This window comes from Heptranchias perlo, chromosome 12, assembly GCF_035084215.1.
Source record: "Heptranchias perlo isolate sHepPer1 chromosome 12, sHepPer1.hap1, whole genome shotgun sequence".
NCBI classification, from domain to species: domain Eukaryota; kingdom Metazoa; phylum Chordata; class Chondrichthyes; order Hexanchiformes; family Hexanchidae; genus Heptranchias; species Heptranchias perlo.
The window spans coordinates 27,551,795-27,573,590 of NC_090336.1; the positions used below are offsets into that span (position 1 = coordinate 27,551,795).

Genomic DNA, 21,796 nt, shown 5'->3' on the forward strand with positions numbered 1-21,796 from the left:
AATTCCTCTGTAAAATCTCCTTTAACAAAGGTGAAAGTGATTCACTATCACACAGATACATCTACTTGAATCTAAACCAAACTAGTATTGAGAATGAAATCCTGAAGTACAGACAAGACTGGATCAAGCTTTCGTTTTTTCAGCTTTCACGTCTTGCGTGAATAACTTGATGCTTCAGTTGAATTTTTATGAGTAAATACGGTGCCTACCTACATTGAGAATAATTTATCATTCACTAAAAGGTTTGCTTAACTCATTGAATAATGGTTCATTAAAGGGATTATTTTAATTACACACAAGTACAATATAATGTCCTGCTTTAAAATTAAACATAATGGACCTGAAATTCCTCAGGACATAAGAACATAAGAACATAAGAAATTGGAGCAGGAGTAGGCCAATCGGCCCCTCGAGCCTGCTCCGCCATTCAATAAGATCATGGCTGATCTGATCCCAACCACAAATCTAAAGAACACAAGAAGTAGGAGCAGGACCCGGCCACACAGCCCCTGTGGACCTGCTCGACGGGTGTAAGTGCAGCAAAACGGACCCCCTGTTCACCCTATTCCCAGTCCAGAGACTCCGTACTAAATCCCAGAACCATGGTCAAATACACAGCGGAGGCAGGCTGCATGCACCCTGGCCTAATCCACCGTTGTATAGTGGAGTGATGCAATACTGCTCCACCCAATGCCCCCCGAAGCTCAACTGGGTTAAAGAAAATGGGGGAGAAATTGCTCTGAAATAACACAGGAGCTCAACAGCGCTCTCTGCTTTCTATGGCGAATCGAAGGAGCAAGTTCCTGTGTTTGCACATGCGCAGTACATCGCGGAAATCGTGAACTTGCTCCTAGTGGTTCGCCGGCGACTTGACAGCTGCAAATTAAAGGGCCATCGCACGCTGCAATCATAGAAATCACTGTGCAAACTTGCTCATCTGTCCAGCTGGAATGTAACTAATTACGCCGCCAAAAGGTACGCTAAAAAATACCAGGTCTAAACTAAGTTTTAAAAGTGCAATAACTCTTTATGACTGCCAAACAACTAAAAATTAAATTTTTAAAACATGGAGTCTCATTTCACTCCTTATTTTAACAGTATTTGGTCATTTAAAAAAAATTAAAAAATTTAAATTAATTTTACTTTTCTCTTCCATCTCTTTAATTTAATTCCATTATTTCTTTGGCTTTTTATTAAAAAAATTAAAATTTTTGTTTGCAATGACTTTCAGAATGTTAACTTTAAATGAATGAAGTCTGCTTAACTGCTGGTAGGCGTGACTTCTCTTCCTGACAGATTTTGTGGGTGTGTCTTCTATTCTCACAGACATTTCCATGCAAATCAACCTACACTGTTCAGAGGCTTGGTTAATAGCGCACAATTCTTTAAAAGTTCAAAATCACGCAAGTCAACGCCACAGAGTACATTCGTAAATTTATTTCACAGGAGCTGCGGCGATCGTTGCCACGCTGCTCTGTGCAAATTCTGGCCCACGATATTTTTCTTTCAGTGTTCTGCTCCCAGTGGAGCCATTCCGCCAATACACAAGGATCCCACCAAAATTGATTATCTTATTCCAGTGAAGGTTTGCAGAGTTCAGAAGGCCTCAAAGGGACTCACTCAACTGGCATGTGATCCACTGAGGCCATTCAAGGGCATAATGGGATGAATTGCCAGAGTAGCCCAGGAACTTCCCCATCATGCCCCCTTGACATGAGTGGGGGCAGTCAGAAGATCCACCCACAGTACCCTGACCAGAATTTCAAAGGCCGATCTAAACTGGATGAAATAGGGCATAAAAAACGTAATCCTTCGCTAAATCTCTCAGTAATGTTGGATGGATAATTTGTTTAAAAACAAGAAAACGGAGTGTAGCCAGAATTGAGAACTTTGCAAGTTGAAAGAGGGTTGCAAATGGTGGACTTCAGGGATCAGTCACCACCTTAAACATTCACTCCCTCCACCACGGGAGCACCGTGGCTGCAGTGTGTTTGAAGTTTCAATTAAATTTAATCTGTTCATTTGTGACAGTTTTTCCACCAATGTCTGGTGGATTATTTTGAATATCCATGGGGTATAGTGGGCAAAAAGGTTGTAGCAGGAAAGTGAAGTTTGAACTTTTATGGCTTCCAATCTGCTATGAAAGGTCAGGTGAAGCCTCCCTGATCGGATAGGATTACTCTCAGATCATTGCCAACTGAACAACGGCATGGAATTTAACAATGTTACTAAGGAAAAGGAAGCAGCAATCTGAATCCCCAAGCAAACAATTCCTCTCAGCATTCACTTAGGGACAATCTTCATCCTCTACTACTGGGCAGTATCAGTTAAGAGGCATCACCTCACATTTTCCTTAATTAACATGATATCCCTTATTTTCCCAAACTCTGAGACAACATTGAGCACTATTTTTAACCTCTGTGAATTCTGAACCAGAAACAACATAACATCATTGTATCAAATGAATTTATGCAGTCTGGCTGTTCTGGCCAACAGGGCCTTTAGCAATGGTTTGGAGATTACGATTGTTCTTTCAAAAACTAAAATTATTACCATGTCACAGAAAGGACCTTCTCAATAACAGATTATGGTTGATTTTTTAAGTCCACTTTTTCCTCATAGCTTGCTCATACAACATGTCATCCTTGACAATAAATAGAAACAAGGTCAAGTAGTTCTCAATTTTTTTTACAACTGGCTCTACAACTCACAGCCACTCAAACTAAAACTACTGATACTGTTAAACCTGAAAAAAATACGGGGCAGAAATCGCTCCTAAAATAACAGAGGAGATCAACAGAGCTCTCCGTTATTAGTGGCGAATTGAAGGAGCAAGTTCCGGCGTTAACACGTACGCAGTGAAATCCGGAAATCCGGAATTTGCTCCGAGTGGTTCGCAGGCGATATGACAGCTTTGAATTAAAGGGACATCACACGCTGCAATTAGAGAAATCATTGAAAAAGCCCCAACTTGATTATCTGCCTATGTGGAAAGTAATTAATTATGCCACCAAACAGTTACGCTTAAAAATACAGGTCTAAATTAAGTTTTAACAGTGCAGTAAGTCTAAATGACTGCCAAACAACTAAAAATTAACTTTTAAAAATGTGGAGTCTCATGTTACTCCTTATTTTAATAGTTTTTGGTCATTAAATTTATTTTTTTTAAACTTTCCCCTTCTGACTCTTTTATCCCTTGCTCTCGAGGCAGTACAAAGAAGGTTCACTCGGTTAATCCCGGGGATGAGGAGGCGGACATATGAGGAGAGGTTGAGTAGATTGGGACTCTACTTATTGGAGTTCAGAAGAATGAGAGGCGATCTTATTGAAACATATAAGATTGTGAAGGGGCTTGATTGGGTGGATGCGGTAAGGATGTTCCCAAGGATGGGTGAAACTAGAACTAGGGGGCATAATCTTAGAATAAGGGGCTGCTCTTTCAAAACTGAGATGAGGAGAAACTTCTTCACTCAGAGGGTGGTGGGTCTGTGGAATTTGCTGCCCCAGGAAGCTGTGGAAGCTACATCATTAAATAAATTTAAAACAGAAATAGACAGTTTCCTCGAAGTAAAGGGAATTAGGGGTTACGGGGAGCGGGCAGGAAATTGGACATGAATTTAGATTTGAGATTAGGATCAGATCAGCCATGATCTTATTGAATGGCGGAGCAGGCTCGAGGGGCCGATTAGCCTACTCCTGCTCCTATTTCTTATGTTCTTATGTTCTTATTTAACTCAATTATTTCTTTGGCTTTTTATTAAAAAATAGACCCACAGACGCTCAGCAATATGGTTGATTCTTAAATGCCCTCTGAAATGGCCCAGCAAGCCACTCATTGTAAATTCTCGCTAAAAAAAATCATAATAAGAATAAAACCGGACGGACCACCCGGCATCGGACAACTAGGCACCGGACACGACAAAGGCAAACCAAGCCCAGTCCACCCTGCAAAGTCCTCCTCACGAACATCTGGGGACTTGTGCCAAAATTGGGAGAGCTGGCCACAGACTAGTCAAGCAACAACCAGACATAGCCATACTCACAGAATCATACCTTTCAGCCAACGTCCCAGACTCTTCCATCACCATCCCTGGGTATGTCCTGTCCCACCGGCAGAACAGACCGACCAGAGGTGGCAGTACAGTGATATACAGTCAGGAGGGAGTGGCCCTGGAAGTCCTCAATATTGACTCTGGACACCATGAAATCTCATAGCATCAGGTCAAACATGGGCAAGGAAACCTCCTGCTGGTTACCACCTACCGCCCTCCCTCGGCTGATGAATCAGTCCTCCTCCATGTTGAGCACCACTTGGAGGAAGCACTGAGGATAGCAAGGGCACAGAATGTACTCTGGGTGGGGGACTCCAATGTCCATCACCAAGAGTGGCTCGGTAGCACCACTACTGACCGAGCTGGCCGAGTCCTGAAGGACATAGCTGCCAGACTGGGCCTGCGGCAGGTGGTGAGCGAACCAACACGAGGGAAAGACTTATTTGACCTCGTCCTCACCAATCTACATGTCGCAAATGTATCTGTCCATGACAATATTGGTAGGAGTGACCACCGCACAGTCCTTGAGGAAACAAAGTCCCATCTTTGCACTGAGGACACCATCCAATGTGTAGTGTGGCGCTACCACTGTGATAAATGGGATAGATTCAGAACAGATCTAGCAGCTCAAAACTGGGCATCCATGAGGCGCTGTGAGCCATCAGCAGCAGCAGAATTGTATTCCAGCACAATCTGTAACCTCATGGCACAGCATATTCCTCACTCTACCATTACCAACAAGCCACGGGATCAACCCTGGTTCAATGAGGAGTGTAGAAGAGTATGCCAGGAGCAGCACCAGGCGTACCGAAAAATAAAGTGCCAACCTGGTGAAGCTACAACTCAGGACTGCATGCATGCTAAACAGCAGAAGCAAAATGCTATAGACAGAGCTAAGCGATTCCACAACCAACGGATCAGATCAAAGCTCTGCAGTCCTGCCACATCCAGTCATGAATGGTGGTGGACAATTAAATAACTAACAGCAGGAGGAAGCTCTGTAAACATCCTCATCCTCAATGATGGCGGAATCCAGCACGTGAGTGCAAAAGACAAGGCTGAAGCATTTGCAACCATCTTCAGCCAGAAGTGTCGAGTGGATGATCCATCTCAGCCTCCTCCCGATATCCCCACCATCACAGAAGCCAATCTTCAGCCAATTCGATTCACTCCACGTGATATCAAGAAAAGGCTGAGTGCACTGGATACAGCAAAGGCTATGGGCCCCGACAACATCCCAGCTGTAGTGCTGAAGACTTGTGCTCCAGAACTAGCTGTGCCTCTAGCCAAGCTGTTCCAGTACAGCCATGGACAGTTACATGGGTAAGATGGGTATAGAGGGATATGGGCCAAGTGCAGGCAATTGGGACTAGCTTAGTGGTATAAACTGGGCGACATGGACATGTTGGACCGAAGGGCCTGTTTCCATTTTGTAAACTTCTATGATTCTATGATTCTATAAGGTCAGAAATGGGGATGTTCGCTGATGACTGCACAGTATTCAGTTCCATTCGCAACCCCTCAGATAATGAAGCAGTCTGAGCCCGCATGCAGCAAGACCTGGACAACATCCAGGCTTGGGATCATGAGTGGCAAGTAACATTTGCGCCAGACAAGTGCTAGGCAATGACCATCTCCAACAAGAGGGAGTCTAACCACCTCCCCTTGACATTCAACGGCATTACCATCACCGAATCCCCCACCATCAACATCCTGGGGGTCACCATTGACCAGAAACTTAACTGGACGAGCCACATAAATACTGTGGCTACAAGAGCAGGTCAGAGGCTGGGTATTCTGCGGCGAGTGACTCACCTCCTGACTCCCCAAAGCCTTTCCACCATCTACAAGGCACAAGTCAGGAGTGTGATGGAATACTCTCCACTTGCCTGGATGAGTGCAGCTCCAACAACACTCAAGAAGCTCGACACCATCCAGGACAAAGCAACCCGCTTGATTGGCACTCCATCCACCACCCTAAACATTCACTCCCTTCACCACCGGCGCACAGTGGCTGCAGTGTGTACCATCCGCAAGATGCACTGCAGCAACTCACCAAGGCTTCTTCGACAGCACCTCCCAAACCCACGACCTCTACCACCTAGAAGGACACGAGCAGCAGGCACATGGGAACAACACCATCTGTACGTTCTCCTCCAAGTCACACACCATCCCGACTTGGAAATATATCACCGTTCCGTCATTGTTGCTGGGTCAAAATCCTGGAACTCCCTTCCTAACAGCACTGTGGGAGAACCTTCACCACATGGACTGCAGCAGTTCAAGAAGGCGGCTCACCACCACCTTCTCAAGGGCAATTAGGGATGGGCAATAAATGCCCGCCTCGCCAGCGACGCCCACATCCCATGAACGAATTTTTAAAAATTACATACAGAATACTAACTTTCAATGAATGAAGTCAGCTTACCTGTTGAGCAATGAAGGCTGAATCTGACTTCTCTTCCTGACTGATTTTGTGGGCATGTCTTCTCCTCTCAGACTTTTTGAGCCGAGGCAATTCACGCTGCTCAGAGGCTGGGTGGATAGTGCACAATTTTTTTAAAAGTTCAAATTCATGCAATTCGATGCCACAGAGCCCGGAGTAAGTAATTTTGTTAATTTATTTCGCAGGAGCCTCAGTGACCGTTGCCTCGCTGCTCCGAGCGATTTCTGGCCCCATGTCTCTTTTTCCTCTTTATTTCTATCTCGCTTTCCTCCTTCACTTCTGTTTTCCCCTCTATCCTCTTCTGTCTTACCCTGTTTTTGCTTGTATCTATTATACTTATCTCTCCCTCCTGCTTTAGTTCATTCTCTCTCGCTCTTTGGTTCAGTCTCTCTCCGTTTCTGGTTGGTTCCTTCTCTCTCTTGTTTTCTGGTTCATTTACTTTTTGTGATTTGCTGTCTCTCCCTTTTCTGGTTTGATCCCTCTCTACTGGTTTTCTCTTCTTCACCACTTCTGATTCTCTCTTCCCTTTCCACCTTCCCCTTTCCATAACACTCTCTCTTTCTCTCTCCTTTTCATCTTTGCATGGAAAGATTGTAGGGTGAGAAGAAAGCTGGCCGCTAAAGTAGCCCAGAGAGCTTAGAGGAACAGGCTTGGACCAAGACTGAGGGCAGAGAGTGGGCTGAAACAACCCAGAAAGGCAGTCCGTTTAAAGCAACAAACCTCAGAGGACAATGCATTGGCAATGCCACTTTTATTAACCATGAACATTTCTTAATGTTGGTGTTACAATCTATTTACAAACCTTTCCAGTGCCATATTTGTATTATGTTATGAATATGTTTATTCATTGGTAACCATCTTACCCACTATACTAAGCTAACACACCTGTATACTATTTCTAATTCAGCACTATTTATAGCTCGTCATGGAATCTAGGATTCACCTCCACTTTGCAATAGTTTCAGACTTCTGCTTTGTCACCTGCATTTTGTCCCCTTTCATTTCTATACCCAACAACTTCAAACATACGAGTGCTGCAGAAGTTTGGAGAACGGCAAGGGGCAGACAGTACCACTATGGCAGCACAGGGATAAAGAGGGATCAAGCAGGCCAACAAACTCCCAACCTATGTATGTACAAGAATTCCTTTCCTACAATGCAAAGTACCCACACTTTAGAAATAGAGCATTTTCTGAGCCGCTGTGCAATATGTTATTCACTCACCCCCACTGCTAAAATGAAACATAGAACATAAATCACACTCCAAAATATATGTCTGTATAACTGAACTTAAATGAGGGAAAACTGATTTATCACTGGCCTTTGATAAAGGTGGGACTTATAAGGATAATCTATACAATGCAACCCTTTAGTTTTTGTCAAATAATGTTGTTGACACAAGTTCTTGAAGGGCTTTTCAAAGCTTATCTCAGGTGGCCAGTTTTCCATAAAAAGAATAGCGGACACAATAGATTCTCGAGGTATTGCAATCAATTAATTCACAAACCTCATTAATAATATCTCAAGAGCCCAACTGGTAGCCTGAAGCCCCAGGAGCTTTATCTCCTCATAGGTTCAATGACACATGTCACCACTACTAAAGCATCAAATTAGTATTGTGGGAGGAATGATTTTGGTTTTTATAATTGAATTTTTCTATCAAAGTTGCAGCTAAGTTGCACATTCTGAGAGTGTGGATGGCATGGCTGAAAATCAAGAAAAGACACAGCAAAGAACTGGGGAATGTAAGGTTGGTAATCGTGCTTCAGGAATGTTGTGGGATTGTTACATCCTGCCTACCGGTTACATCAGTCATCTACGTGCTTTGCTTAAGTACATTACTGGAGTGAACAGGTTCAAAACAGTTATAGGGATAATAGCAGATAGCAGAATAAAAACAAAATCCAACCTTCACATTTTGCAGCCTCTGAGATATTTCTTTTATTAATATTTCCCTACAAAAGACATACAAACAGAAACATTACAGTCAATAACAGCTTCTCTCCCAGCTATTGTCAATTAGTTATCTCTTTATACCTCAGGTTCAACACCAGCTGCATATCTACAGGAATTGCTGTGCACACAGGTAATTTAAAATTAGCTCTGCAGTGATAACTCTCCCACAAGCAGTGAGGATCAGGCCTCTCTTGATGGATTTAAGTATTCCAAAGCAGTTCTAATGGGCTGCATTTAGTCAGGAAGGATAGTTATTTTTTCAGTTTGAATTAACTGAATAATAAGCTATGAATATGGATTGTGTTTTTTATTATTTAGTAAAGTAACACCACTCGTGCAATGCTTCTATATGTTCTAAGATTTACATTTAGTTTATGAAAGCACACAGAAAGATCATGTAATACTCCATGGCTTCCTCATCACTGATGCACTGTAACTCAACGAAAAGAAGGTTTGATGTTCATAGTGTAAACAGGGTTACCAATTTTTGCTAAATCCAAGATGAGACAATGGATAGGATAGATGGCAAAGGGGGACAGGGAACAAAATTATACCTTGAGTTCTGATGTTAGCTTTGCTACTGATGAAAATCTGATTAAGAATGTTAAAATTGTCATTCAGGTGGGAGGTGGTGGGTGACACGACATGCTGTGGCAGGGAAAGGAGACACCAATGGCTGCAGGCTACAATTAGGGTGGGGGCAGTGGGGAAAACGTGGCCCTCAATATCTCACACCCACTCCCTCAATCAATCAAGGATGCCCTATTCCCTCATTCTTAACGTGTCCCCATCCCTTAACTTTCCCACTGCTCATTTTCCTTTCTACCATCACCTCACTCCCATCACTACCCCTACCTTTTTTCCTTTGAACTATCCAGTCAACTCCTGTATCCATTCCTTCCTCTTGCTCCGCCTTCATTCACTCACCCTTAACCATCTATCCATTTTCCCTACTCCCACTCATTTCCCTCAAGGGTGGGCGGTGAAAGATCAGATACTTACCCCTTCCTATCTGCTTCTCTCATAGAGGCTTTATTTGCTTTCAAAATTCAACTTACATTTTTAAAAAAGGAATCAAATTAGAATGAGGAAAGAAATTGCCTATCTGCTTTTCTGTCTACTTGTATCTTTCTCTGTCTCTCTGGGCACAATTTTAATATGCCAGCAGGAAGAATACAGGGGGTGGGGAGGTGATTTGCGGGTGCCAAACCCAGAAGGGAAATAGGCGGATTGCAATCGCAACCCTAATGAGGCCAATCAAAGCCTCTTCCAGGTTTCGTGCCTGGCAGCCGACAGAAGCTGCACATCCGAGGGCGGGGGCGGGGGCGGGGGTGGAGGGGGGGGGGGGAGAGGAGGGAGGAAGGAAGAGAGAGAGACCTTATCGATAGTTAAGATAGAGATGGGGGTGGGGGGGGGGGACAAAGATCAGAGGGCGGACGTCGGACGTCGGGATCAGAGGGCGGACGTCAGGATCAGAGGGCAGACGTCGGACGTCGGGATCAGAGATGGGGGGGGCGGCGGGGGATGTCCAGGCAACATTGTTCTTTTAAGATATGTTTAATTTGTTTGCAATGGGAAATGTAACTTTATTTCATTTATTTAGTTTATTTTCTACTGATCCGTCTCTTCCCGCCTGGTTTCACCAGACACGAATCGGAAGCTGTGGGAAAGCCGCCCAGGTAACATTAAATTCTTTTTAACTGTCCAATACACAAAAAATAAACTACCTTAAGTACCTCAATGAGGTAGATTTGCTCCTTTAATTGTCAGCCTGCCGGATCTAAGTGGGGGCGGGACTTCCTGGTGACTGATGTGCGCATGCACACAGATTTGCCTGAGTCTCATTCAAAAATGTGTGGGTTCCAGCCGGGATGTCTGTCCGCTCCCAAAAACAGCGATTTTGATTGCCCCCCCACCCCAACCATCTTTCCCTTTTAAAATCGTGTCCCTCTGTCTCATAGGCATTAGAAGGTGGAATCTCTGTCTCACAGATGTAAGCAATTAGCATTGAACTTTTCCAAATGTCAGGTGGAGATAATAAATTAGAATCATAGAATCTTACAGCACAGAAGGCCATTTGGCCCATCATTCCTGTGCTGGCTCTTTGAAAGAGCTGTCCAATTTAGTCCCACCCCCCCCCCCTTTTTCCCTATACCCCTGAAAATTAGTCCTCTTCAAATACATGTCCAATTGCCTTTTAAAAGTCCCTATGGAATCTGATTCCACCACCCTTTCAGGTAGTGCATTCCAGATCTTAACAACCCTTTGTGTGAAAAAAATTCTCCTCATTTCCTCTTTTGCCAATTATTTTAAATCTATGACCTCTGGTTACTGACCCACTTGCCAGAGGAAATAGTTTCTCCCTATTTGCTCTATCAAAATCCCTCAATTTTGAATACCTCTATCAGGTCTCCCCTTAACCTTCTCTGGTCTAAGGAGAACAATCCCAGCTTCTCCAATCTCTCCATATAACTGAAGTCCCTCATCCCTGGTATCATCCTGATAAACCTCCTTTGCACCCTCTCCAAGGCCTTGACATCCTTCCTGAAGTGTGGTGCCCAGAACTATACACAATACTCCAGGTGAGGCCTAACCAGTGATTTGTAAAGGTTTAGCTTAACTACCTTGTATTTGTATTCAATGGCCCTATTTACAAAGCCAAGTATCCCATACACTTTCTTAACCGCCTTATCAACTTGCTCTGCCACCTTCAAAGATTTGTGAATATGCACCCCCAGGTCTCTCTGCTCTTGCACCCCCTCAAAATAGTACCATTTAGATTATACTGCCTCCCCATGTTGTTCCTCCCAAAGTGTATCACTTCACACTTATCCACATTAAATTGCATCTGCCATGTGTCTGCCCATGTCACCAGTCTATCTATGACCCCTTGAAGTCTGCTCCTATCCTGCTCACTATTTACTACATTGCCAAGTTTTGTATCATCCTCAAACTTCAAAATTGTACTCCCTATACCCAAGTCCAGGTCATTTATATATAACAAGAAAAACAATGGTCCTAATACAAACCCTTAGGGGACCCCACTGCATATTTCCCTCCAATCAGAAGAGCATCTGTTCACCACTACACTCAGCCTCCTCTCCCTTAGCCAATTAATTACCCGAATTACCACCATCCCTTTAATACCATTTTCTGAATAAGTCTGCTATATGATACTTTATCAAATGCCTTTTGAAAGCGCATACATAAAACATCTACTGCATTACCTTCATCAAGTTGACTTCAAAATTCATCTTTTTTGGTAACTGAAGTCACATTAAATCAAGAAGGCGCTCTCTCTCTCTCTCTCTCTTTCTTTCTTTCTCTGACCCATCCTTCTTTCTGATTCACCTCTCTCTCCTGTTCACTTAATGAACATTTTAAGTTAACAGAACACAAAGAGCTACAACAGATGTGTAATCAGAACACTGTCATCTTTTTTCTCTCTCACACGTACATACATACAGTCTGTTTTAAAATAAAACACCCAATCTAAAATTTACCTTGGGAAAGCTACTGAAATTCATCCTCTTGTTTTTCAAAATTATTTGAAGTAAGTGCTAGAAAATAAAGAAAAAAATTCCCATCAGTACAACAGACTGAATAATATTGATGCATCTTGGGAAGTTAGGTGCACTGCACATGTTCAGACTGCACAATCTAAATTTAGCTCAGAGTCACAGCTCTAAACAAAAATATTAAGTCCAAGCCCAGGCTTTTGGGAGAAATTAAGTTAAAAAAAGGTCAATACAATGGATAAATTTAATCATGTTATTGTGAAATCTGAAATTTTTAAAAGTTTGTTTAAACCCTTATTTTGGACATTAGAAATTTTAGTTACTGAAAATGTTTTTTTCCAGAAAGCTCTTTGAATGATCTGTGGCAGCCCAGTGGCCAGACTGTGCAATCTCAGTATAATATACTCATTATAAAATAACAACTATTGTGTGTCACACACTGTGATACCTTTAACATTAAAAAGGCCTTTCGCACCACTGCCTACAGGAGTAACAGGTACTGTAGGTACTTATTGACGTGCACCCCACATGCTGAATTTAATATATAACTAGTTGATCCTCATGATGTTGCACAAAGGTTTTTAATACCAAGTGTATACAATAAACAAGGAATAGAATAGAGATGCTGAAATTCCCAAACAGAATAAAAATAAATATGTTCAGGTGCCCACACAGAATAAAAAGAAACATAATCAAGTGCCCACACAAGTTATTAAATAGAACAGAATGCCTCTAAGAAGAAGAAGAAATATAATGAAATATTCAGACAGAATAAACAAAGAATCAAATATCCAGCTGAACAACTAGAATGAAATGGCTCCCAAGAAGAATTGTAAGGAATCTTACAACACCAGGTTATAGTCCAACAAATTTATTTTAAAATCACAAGCTTTCGGAGATTATCCCCTTCGAAGGGGATAATCTCCGAAAGCTTGTGATTTTAAAATAAATTTGTTGGACTATAACCTGGTGTTGTAAGATTCCTTACATTTGTCCACCCCAGTCCATCACCGGCATCTCCACATCATCCCAAGAAGAAGAAATGGAATCAACTGGCAAGAAAGTTGAAGAAAAAATATAACCCTCAGAGCTCGTGCTGCGCCTCTGTTCATATTTAATAAATGCTGATCAGACAAACAGGGCCCGACAACAGGAAACAGTTGCCCATGTCTCCAGGCAGCTGTGGGTGCTGAAGAATGGACAATAAATGCTGGACTTGCCAGCGACGCCCACATCCCATGAACAAATAAAAAAAGGCAGATAACGGGAGCAACGGACCTCAGGCAGCCATGGAATTGGTGACAATTCGCAACAGATAGTAATGTTTGGGAGAATGGCCACATTCAATTACTCTCAGTACTGGAACTGGCAGCGGGGATCATAAACAAGGCGATAGGAATTCCATGCTGGATGGCAGGCAGATAAGATGCCTGGAGTGCAGGCTCTGCTGGGGAAGAAAAAGAGAGGCTGGGTGATAAAAGTAGGCTTCAACAGTATCTGCAAATACAAAGTAAAAATCTTACTGGAAATAGCCCAGTGGTACGGAGGAGGTGTGCAAGGGAGAAAAATGAAAATGTTACAATATACAAAACAAGGGGGCTACACTGGAACATAGAAACAGGACTAGGCCATTCAGCCCCTCCAACCTGTTCTGCTATTTAATCAAATAATGGCTGTTCTGTACCTCAACTCCATTTGCTCCACATCCCTAGATACCCTTACCTAACAAAAATCTATCGATCTTAGAATTGAAAATTTCCAATTGACCCAGCATCCACTGCCTTTTGGAGAGAGTTCCAGATTTCCACTACACTTTGTGTGAAAAAGTGCTTCCTGATTTCACTCCTATATGGCCTAACTCTAATTTTAAGATTGTGCCCCCTTGTTCTGGATTCTCCCCCCACAGGAAATAGTTTCTCCGTATCTACCCTATCAAATCATTTAGGGTACCTCGATTAGATCACCCCTCAATTTCCTAAACTCGGAGGTAAAGTGGGCACAGTCAAGGCCAGGGGTAGGAATGGGGGTGAGGGGGGGTGGTGAGACCAACAACCACTTTGAGCGGCACTTTGCAATTAAAGCTGCATTGAGAATTTCAACATTGACTGAACATTTCAGGCAGTTTTCTTGGTCCAATTAGATGCATATGGTTCGAGCAGAAAGATACTGTAAGGCATGCATTCCGATCAGAAAACAGGGACGGTAGCAGCAGACTAGTCTAGAACTGCAGAACAATTCACTAACATTATTTTACTACTTGAACCTTTTAGAGACAAACATAAAATTTAAAACCCTATCAATATAATCACTCCTATGGTGTGCAACAGCAGGCTGGGTGAATCCGTGACAGGCAATGTATGACACCTTTAATACTGAAAACTCCTATCGTAATGCCACCTATAGGCATAACTGATACTACAAGCAGCATAATTGGCTTCCGCATAGCGGCAAGGTTCCCATGAAGGTTTTAGATAAAAAACATGTCCCACATACAGAATTTAGCATATAATTGATAGATAAATATTAAAAACCCATCGATATGTTAACTAAAGAAAGAAAGAACTTGCATTTATATAGCACCTTTCATGACCTCAGGACATCCCAAAGTGCTTTACAGCTAATAAGAACATAAGAACATAAGAAATAGGAGCAGGAGTAGGCCAATCGGCCCCTCGAGCCTGCTCCGCCATTCAATAAGATCATGGCTGATCTGATCCTAACCTCAAATCTAAATTCATGTCCAATTTCCTGCCTGCTCCCTGAAACCCCTAATTCCTTTTACTTCCAGGAAACTGTCTATTTCTGTTTTAAATTTATTCAATGATGTAGCTATTGAAGTACTTTTGTAGTGTAGTCACTGTTGTAATGTGTAAGTAGGTATACTGTTGTCATTGGATATCTTGGGTTTGAACAAAATTCCTTTTGTCTTACAGGCATATCATTAAATAAAGCTGGGAAGCCGCTACATGTAGTTTTGGAGAAATCTCACAGTAGCAAAAATGGTAGCGTCAGCCTCAGGTGCTTTTGAAGCTCCAGTACAATTCGCAGAGGCCATTTAACTTCAATGAGTGAAGCACCATCACTGGCAGGAGGGTCTAATTATAATGTTACAATCTTACATGGCAGTTTCTGTTATAAATGTGGACATAGGAATTCATGATGGAAATATAAAAATAAGGACAGAATGTATGACTTTAAAATGGGGCTAGAAACCCAAGATACCCAATGACATCAGTATACCTACTTACACATTACAACAGTGACTACACTACAAAAGTATTTCATTAGCTGTAAAGCACTTTGGAATGTCCTGAGGTCATGAAAGGTGCTATATAAATGAAAGTTCTTTCTTTCTTTCTCTAGTTAAAATATGGATGGGTTTTTAATATTTATATATTAATCTGGGTTCAAATAATCCTTGGCCTCCGACCATGCTTCACCTGAACATTACAGTTGGTCTTGACTCCCTCATGGGGAATACCGGGAGAGATCGACTAGTACTGTAGAAATGGTACACATGCACACATTTTGTCCATTACCCTTCTGGTATTACACTTTTCCACATGCAAATATTGCATCACATTTGCACCTGACTTGGTTTACAGTTCATTATCTTAAAACAGCAACAAATCAGAATGCTGGGAGTACACAAAGTGACAAAAGTCTACCAACAAAACAAAGCAAAAACTGAATTAGTAAAATAATCTTTTTTTTAAATGAAATCCTTTAAGTCTCAACAAACCAGAACTCAGTAACTATCAAAATTGATGAAGATCTACCAACAGAGGCTCAATCAATCAGATTGCTCAAAATTGTTTTTCAAAACCCTTTGGCCTACTTTTTATTTCCCATAACTTAAATATTCAGGGTTCAAAATAAGGTTCCTAACATCATAAAAACATTTTAAAAATTACACCTTTAATAATAAGGTGTTTAAACTTCTCCAGAATATTGTTATTTGTGACTTTGAATATCTTCATTAAAGTTTTTATCTTGAAGGCTTCACCTTCAGTTGATAGTTCTTCCCAGAGATATTATTCTGTCACCTGTGCCCACAATTCCCAGGATTTCACAATCGAAGCAAATGAAGTGTAGACAATGTCCCAGCTTGCACCAGAATGCTCTGGTGCAAGTGGAAGCTAGCTTTTCCTCATGCTGCCACAGGGTTTCTGAAGTATTTTGTTTTTACCACACGATTTGAAAACAAGTTTGTGAATGGATTTTTCGGGTAAAGTTTCACATTTAAAATATTATCATGATCATTTTTACTTTACAGAGAGATAGACATAGGCAGACAGGGAGAGACGGAGAAGGAAATTTGAGCATTGTGCTTAATTTTGTTCGTACTGAGAATTTTAGAACAGTCATTGCTTAAATAAAGATTTTTTTATACAGCTACATTGGGTAATGAAAATACTAATTATTTTTTAGGAACAAATCAAAAGACACTTACTTTCCTATTACTTGCTTAACTGTACATTATGAAGAGAAACAGTCTACCATTTTTCGTTAAGCTGTCTTCAGCTTCAAGAACCTTTATCTTTCTGTCAGCTGACACTGTGGGTGGAGATTGGAGGAAAGTTCAAATACACCCCCAGCAGTGAAGTAAATCATCTGCCAGATGCCTGCTGCCTACAGTATTAAACAGAGCTTTAAAAGAAACTGGCAGAATAAATTGTATTAACATGCTGTTCTCTCACCAGTTAAGAGCCTGTATCTCTGCACATTGCCTGAGCAAAACCTTAATGTTGAATTTTAAAAATCATATGGAAAATAATGAAATGAATGCATCACAGGAAACAGGCTGTTTTACATCACCAGCATTAATTATAGCTCTCAGAATAATTCTGGCTTTCAGTATTTTTGAACTCTGTTCCCATGTGTGATAATTATTTTTTTTTTAAAAAGAAGTTTACAATATCTAAGATAGCTCAGTTGATTATTGTACTGCACATTATAGGTTATACAGACCAGAATGGTCCTAGGTTCAATCCCCAGGCTGTGCTAAGCTCAACTTGGATTACAATAGGGGTACTACCATTGGTTAAATTGGGCAATTGTGGACCAGTTTGTCTAACATCAGTTATGGGAAAACTCTCAGAATCCATAATTCAAGATAAAATAAGTAAGATTTAGAAATATATGGATTAATTTAGTACAGCCAGGACAGATTTGTTAAAGGCAGGTTGGGTTTGATTGCATCTGCCACCGACCTTTGTTTTACAAAATAGACGGTCCTGCTTATGTTCCAAGAATAGCCTGTCCTACTATAGCTATGGGAGTCTGCTTGCTTTGTGTTGCTTGTCCCATCACTTGACCAGAGGCAGACACAGAGGTGATTTGAGAGCAACCATCCCCCTCCATTCCTGCCTATCTGTACACATGTTGTTATTGGAGCATGAGTCCTGATGGTGGTCACTGCAAGCAAGGAGCATTTCACTTTTACAAGATCTCTGAATCCTTTTCTCGGTAGGTGTCCTACAGGCATTTCCAACCATCACAAAATCAGTTTTAATCTCATCTTGAACTGTTGACCTCAGCGTCATCATCAACGGGAGCATTCGTGAGAGATGCTTCAACTGTGCTTGCCGTCTGTTTGCCTGGGGTCTCTCCTGCAGGTGCCGCTGTTATTACTAAAATGGTCATCTGCAAACAAGACAACTCTTACCGCACAACATTGCCCAGCAGCATGGTAGATTCAGTAAAACTACCTATACCATCTTACAGTGTATTGCACAATGAGTTGAGTGTCTTCTTCTCCAGTTTATGGTCAAGGATATCCTTTGCTTAGTAACCTGAGAGCTCAGAATTATGAAGTAACTCACTAGTTCCAACCATGCCAAACCTCCACTTAGCAGCAACCAAGCCATCTTCAGCTGCCATCTCTGCCTTTTCCTCCCCATGATCATTGTCCTATCCTGTGTTTCCTTCTCAACATGACTAAGATCCTCTAAAGTTTCTATGTCTGGCCTGTTGCTTTCTTAATGTGATGTGGATGAAGCAGAATGCTGAAATGAATGTTGAAGGCATGGCTCGTCTCACTTGGGATTATTGCATTTCTATGTAAAAGATGACACAGGATGAGCACACGGACATTGTTAAGGATATTGCTGTTGCAATGGCAGCACAGGCTATGTTTCATGGTGGAGCACAAACATTGCTTTTAAGTTTGTGAAAGTCAATATCATGGCCACAAAGCATACAATTATCATTGCACAAACCAGTGGCATTATCATCTCCACAAACCTCTGCTTTCTCCAGTGTAACAATATATCAATTTGAGAATGAGAATTTAGAGACATTCCTTTTGTCTCATTTTTCTTAACAAATGCTTCTCCTCCTGATGTGGTTGTCTCGCCTTGTATTCAATCACCTGTCATCAATCCCTTATCATTTCTCAAACCTTCTCCTCCACTGGCCACTTTACCACCAAGGAGTTAAAATCGCCGAGGCCTCATGCTGGAGGTACAACGAGGGCTGCCCGCTCACCCGCAGATTCGCACTCCGAGTTCAAATCTGGATTTAAATGTCAGGTAGCATCCTAGGAAACCTCTTTATGTGCACTGCGCGCAGAATCCACAAAATCTCAAGAGTGTAGCTGTTAGTTGAGAACAGTGTGCTGCACGATGACAGATCTAGCGCAAGATTCATAGATACAATCTGTAAAAATATTGGAAATATGGAATAATTGACAATTGGCGGTTTTAGCAGGCCTAAAAATGGATAAATCCCCAGGCCCGGACGAAATGTATCCCAGGCTACTGTGTGAGGCAAAGGAGGAAATTGCGGGGGCTCTGACACATATATTCAGAACCTCTCTGGCCACAGGGGATGTGCCAGAGGACTGGAGAACCGCTAATGTAGTACCATTATTCAAGAAGGGGAGTAGGGAAAAACCGGGGAACTACAGGCCAGTGAGCCTAACATCAGTGGTAGGAAAATTATTGGAAAAAATTCTGAAGGACAAAATTAGTCTCCACTTGGAGAAGCAAGGATTAATCAGGGATAGTCAACATGGCTTTGTCAAGGGAAGATCATGTCTGACTAATTTGATTGAATTTTTTGAGGGGGTGACTAGGCGTGTGGATGAGGGTAACGCAGTGGATGTGGTATACATGGATTTCAGTAAGGCCTTCGATAAAGTCCCCCACAGGAGACTGGTCAAGAAGGTACGAGCCCATGGAATCCAGGGTGCCTTGGTACTTTGGATACAAAACTGGCTTAGTGGCAGAAGGCAGAGGGTGATGGTCGAAGGTTGTTTTTGTGACTGGAAGCCTGTGGCCAGTGGGGTACCACATGGATCGGTGCTGGGTCCCTTGCTGTTTGTGGTCTACATTAATGACTTGGATATGAATGTGAAAGGTATGATCAGTAAGTTCGCTGATGATACAAAAATTGGTAGGGTGGTAAATAGCGAGGAGGATAGCCTCAGTCTGCAGGACGATATAGATGGGTTGGTCAGATGGGCGGAACAGTGGCAAATGGAATTTAACCCGGAAAAGTGCGAGGTGATGCACTTTGGAGGGACTAACAAGGCAAGGGAATACACAATGAATGGGAGGACCCTAGGCAAGACAGAGGGTCAGAGGGATCTTGGTGTGCAAGTTCACAGATCCCTGAAGGCGGCGGAACAGGTAGATAAGGTGGTAAAGAAGGCATATGGGATACTTGCCTTTATTAGCCGAGGCATAGAATATAAGAGCAAGGAGGTTATGATGGAGCTGTATAAAACACTGGTTAGGCCACAGCTGGAGTACTGTGTGCAGTTCTGGTCGCCACACTACAGGAAGGATGTGATCGCTTTGGAGAGGGTGCAGAGGAGATTCACCAGGATGTTACCAGGGCTGGAGCGCTTCAGCTATGAAGAGAGACTGGGAAGATTGGGTTTGTTTTCCTTGGAGCAGAGGAGGCTGAGGGGGGACATGATTGAGGTGTACAAAATTATGAGGGGCACAGATAGGATGGATACTAAGGAGCTTTTTCCCTTCGTTGAGGGTTCTATAACAAGGGGACATAGATTCAAGGTAAAAGGCGGGAGGTTTAGAGGGGATTTGAGAAAGAACTTTTTCACCCAGAGGGTGGTTGGAGTCTGGAACTCACTGCCTGAAAGGGTTGTGGAGGCAGGAACCCTCACAACATTCAAGAAGCATTTGGATGAGCACTTGAAATGCCATAGCATACAAGGCTACGGACCAAATGCTGAAATATGGGATTAGAGTAGACAGGGCTGATGGCTGGCGCGGACATGATGGGCCGAAGGGCCTCTATCCGTGCTGTATGACTCTATGACTCTATGACTCTATAATGCTACCAACCATCATGCTCTGCAGGCTGTGCTGCATATTTTGCTGTGTGTGCGGCTTATTTTGCTGAATTGTAAACTGTTAACCTTTGGCTAGTGACTGACCCTTGTCACCCTCATTGCTAGACAAGGCAGCTACATGATAAAAGAGGAACAGTGACCTAAAAAGTGGAACAATAATCCAAAGATAGCAAGAAGACCAGGACCGTGACTAGATAGCTAGACAATGAGGTCGCACAAACTGGCCTCCTTGAAAAACTACCTTGAAAAGGGTGTTATGGTTAGATGAGTTTTGTTAAAACAAATTGACCATCTTTAATTCTTTGAAAAACAACTTTGTTAATCCATAAGGGTCTTGTGGATATTGTTCCATATATGGTGTGAGTTTCCTGCCCGGGGTGGGGGGGGGGGCATAAAAACCCAACGTTCTTTGAGCTCAGGGCAGAAGAATCAGCAAAGACCATCCAACTGTCGAAAGAACACTTAGCTGTCTGAAGACGGCAACTCTGTCAGATGAACACCTGACTATCAGAAGCCCACCTCACTGTCGGAAAACATGAAACGACTACGTCACCAACTTAATTACGACCTCTGCCCAGAGATCAAATGGGGTAACATTGTTTTGATCCTTTTTTGCCTAAATATTTGATGCTTTTACATGTTTGATTTGACTATTAATAAATGAGACATTGATTACCAATAGGTGCCACTTCCAAATCTGTTACAAATCCAACTACTGTGGTTTTGAGGATTGAATCGGAATTGATGTAGTGAAGTGCTGTACATCTGGCAGCGAGTATATGGGTCGCTTTAACACTTGCTAATTAGCAACTAATTAGTTCTGCAGTTTATTGGTGGACTAGTAGTGGCATATCAATCAGTTAGAAATTATGAAAGAACTCTAGTGCTGTTGAATAATTCAATAGATAGGTAGTTATTATTAAAAAGGCCAGTGGTGATTTAAGCCTTGAGGGCTAAACTATCATTCCTATACCATAAAGAAACTTTAGTTTTTTTTGCTGCCTTTTTCTCCCCTCTTGACCTGCTGATGTAACGTCCCACAAATGCCAGCAGGCTCTTGACACCTCAACCAAGTGGCCATTCTTCATATGTGAGCAGGACAGTGAGTTTTTTGTGGGTTATTCTTGGCTCAGTAGTAACAGTCTCGCCTCTAAGTCAGAAGGTGGTGGGTTAAAGTCCCACTCAGAGACTTGTGCACATAATCTAGGCTGACACTTAAGTGCAGTACTGAGAGGATGCTGCATTGATGGAGGTGCCATCTTTTGGGTGAGACATTAAACCCCGTCTGCCCTCTTAGATGGATGTAAAAGATCCCAAGGAACTACTTGAAAAGAAGGGGAGTTCTCCCCAGTGTCCTGGCTAATATTTATCCCTCAACCAACAACACTGAAAAACAGATTATCTGCTCATTATCATTGTTTGTGGGAGCTTGTTGTGCGTTAATTGGCTGCCGCATTTCCCTACATTAAAACAGTGACTGCATATCAAAACTACTTCATTA

The 21,796-nt window shown here is 42.3% G+C and overlaps 1 protein-coding gene across 7 annotated transcripts in view; it reads right to left on the minus strand.

The window, feature by feature from the left end:
- Positions 1–16,508, minus strand: part of LOC137327915 (uncharacterized) — a 74,743-nt gene extending 58,235 nt beyond the window's left edge. For 2 of the 7 annotated variants that reach the window (XM_067993848.1, XM_067993839.1), the window contains exons 1-3: positions 16,426–16,508; positions 11,958–12,014; positions 8,408–8,453 (exon numbers count right to left, since the gene is read on the minus strand). The gene's annotated coding sequence lies outside the window, so the exon portion shown is untranslated. Of the gene's footprint in view, positions 1–6,480; positions 6,588–8,407; positions 8,454–11,957; positions 12,015–13,250; positions 13,356–16,425 lie in introns of those variants that run through there. The other 5 variants (XM_067993840.1, XM_067993842.1, XM_067993845.1 and 2 more) reach the window with 5 other exon arrangements.
- Between the last annotated feature and the right edge of the window lie 5,288 nt (positions 16,509–21,796).